The 2677-nt window shown below is 41.8% G+C and overlaps 1 long non-coding RNA gene across 1 annotated transcript in view; it reads left to right on the forward strand.

Annotated features, from left to right (window-relative positions):
* Positions 1842-2677, forward strand: part of LOC110265849 — a 3886-nt gene continuing 3050 nt past the window's right edge. Inside the window, exon 1 of the long non-coding RNA XR_002352295.1 lies at positions 1842-1988. This is a non-coding gene — a long non-coding RNA (uncharacterized LOC110265849). The remainder of the gene's footprint in view (positions 1989-2677) is intronic.

Below are 2677 nucleotides of genomic sequence, written 5' to 3' on the forward strand. Positions count from 1 at the left end.
ATAGATGATTAGCCGTGCGGTGACAGCGCACCTGGACCATTTTCACTGAGAGAACGGATGGTAGCCATTGACAACGGTGATTCACCTACACACAGCTTGCCATAGGAGGAACCTTGCGTGCGTGAAGAAGAAGACAGGGGAAAAGCAGAGATTCAGAAGACAAAGCATATCCAAAACACCAACATATTCTCCATTACTGCATAACAAGTATTTAATTCATGCTCTTTTATCTTTCGCAATCCAAACTGATAATTATAATTGATATCCTTACTAAGAATTACAAGATAATCATAGATTGCTTCAAGCCAACAATCTCCATGGGATTCGACCCTTACTCACGTAAGGTATTACTTGGACGACCCAGTGCACTTGCTGGTTAGTGGTACGAGTTGTGAAAAGTGTGAATTACAATTTGTGCACCAAGTTTTTGGCGCCGTTGCCGGGGATTGTTCGAGTTTGGACAACTGACGATTTGTTTTGTTGCTTAGATTAGAAAAAATTTTTCTTTTTAGTTTAGAGTCTTCTATTATTGTTTTTGGTTGAAATTTCTTTTTTTTAAATCCTTATTTTCTCTTTTTAAATTTTTCAAAAATTTTATAAACTGATAATTGAGTTTTTCTGTTTGAGTTTAGTTTCATGTTTTAAATTTGGTGTCAATTGCAAGACCCAGAACTTTTGAAAAGTCTTATTATGATCAAGTCTCAAATCATATAGTTATTTATAGCCTTAATTTCAGAGATTATTTTATTAAAGATAATTAAGGCAAGTTTTGATTTTTTGAACTTGAGATAAGTTATGATTATTATCCAATTTTATAATTATTGGATTATTTTCTATATTTAAGGTATAAGGCTGGTAGTTATGAAATAATAAGGATTTTATATGATTTGGACTAGATAAGTAATATTTTAAATATTAATATTGCTATTTTGGAAAAATAAAGAAATTAAGTATATTATTTCTAATTATTTGATTTGGGCATTTTATTGAAAGTAATTTGTAAAAATTGATGAGCAAATAGTATTTTCTATATACATCTAGTGTTGGATTTAATTTGGGTTTCAATTACCATATTATTCCCAATTTTATGTGAAATTACCACAATGCCCTTAACCCTAATTTTCAAAATAAAACCCTAAAACCCTAACCCGATTACCCAGTTTCCCCATCAGCAACACACTCTCCCCCTTTCTCCAATTCGGTGCACAGCAGCAGCAATGTTTCCCCTCCCTGAACCAGCAGCAGAACCTGCTGCCCCTCTAACCTAAACGTACACAGCTTCCCTTCTTGAACAAAGGAAAAGAACGAAGCAGAGAGGGAAAGGGCTTGGCGCCGCCGGCTGGGTACTGCCTCCGTGGCCGACGGACTGCCGCACACGAGGAGCGTCGTTCGTCCCTGCCCAGTCGCAGTTCTTCCATCCGGCACTCAGTCTCGTCGCCTGAGGAGAATCACGAAGGTGAGAGAGGACTCGCGCCGCCTCCGCCACTGTCGATCCATCGAAGCTGGCGCGAGAGAAGAGGAGAAAAGGCGCTGTCTTACGCTGTCGCCGCCTCATCTGGGTGCCGTTGCTGCAAGCTCACGTTGCCGCGTCGCCATGTCATCATCACACCATGGATCTTCTCTGTTCGCGACCTGAGCTAAGGGAGAAGAGATGAACGCGACAGGGATGGGTGAGTGAGCCACGCCGTCGACAGTCCTGCTTGTTCTGTCGCCGGGAAACTCGTCGCTATTGGGGTCTCACCGCCGCCGTTCCTGCTGTGGCTGGTGTCGCGCCGGAGAACCATCGTCGCGGGTTGGGGCTAACCCTTTTTGCTGCCGTTTCATCGTTGTTGCGGCTGAGTTGCGGCCGTTGGATCTAATCGGAGAGGTAGGCAGTAACGGTGGTGGATGTTGGTGCTGGTTAGCGCCGTCACTGCAGCTGGCTGTTCGAGCTGCTCCGCCGTCTCTGCCACCGGAGAATGTAGCTCAGTCGCCGGAGAACTCTGTCGGTAAGGGTTTTAATTTGTTGTTTCGGTCATTTTGGATCTTGATAAGGTTTTGATGTTGCGTGGTTTCTATAGTTGATCAACCAGAGCTTCTGGCCGCCGCTGGAGCTGTTGCCGGGGCTGGTTCAAAATCGCAGCTGCTTCGTGTTGAAATTTCGGTAAGAAATTATGTTTCAAAAGCCCTACGTTAGTGTCCCGTACGTGTATTAAAGCCTTTACGGTATTAATGTTCCTAGAGTTTGTAACTGAGGTTGCTTGTTGTAATTTAGAGCTGTTTATGCTGCTGCGAAAATGTGTGGGGCTGTGCTTTGAAGCTGCCTTTGATTTTGAGTTGAGGTGAAAAGAACTTAGGAGGCGCTTGGATTATGGAATTGCGTTTTGAGGTAGGGGCGCTTTCCAAAAACTACAGTTTATTATTGGAATTATTACATATGGATACTGATGTGAGATATGGTATAATTAGTGATTGTATCTGCCTTATGTATTATTTGATTGACTCGAACGATTATGGATGTTGGCTTGGCTGAATTGTTGTGTGGCTTGTGAAATGTAATGTTTGAAGTTGATTCTTTAAATATTTGAAATGAGTTTAATCCGTTGAGGATTGGTTTGAATTGAGTCAATTATTTCAATGATGTGAAAAGTCGAATGCACTTTTGAATTCAGCCTGGTTTACTTTAATTGACTTGGTT

The sequence above is a fragment of the Arachis ipaensis genome, chromosome B08 (assembly GCF_000816755.2).
Source record: "Arachis ipaensis cultivar K30076 chromosome B08, Araip1.1, whole genome shotgun sequence".
In the NCBI taxonomy this organism is placed as follows: Eukaryota; Viridiplantae; Streptophyta; class Magnoliopsida; order Fabales; family Fabaceae; genus Arachis; species Arachis ipaensis.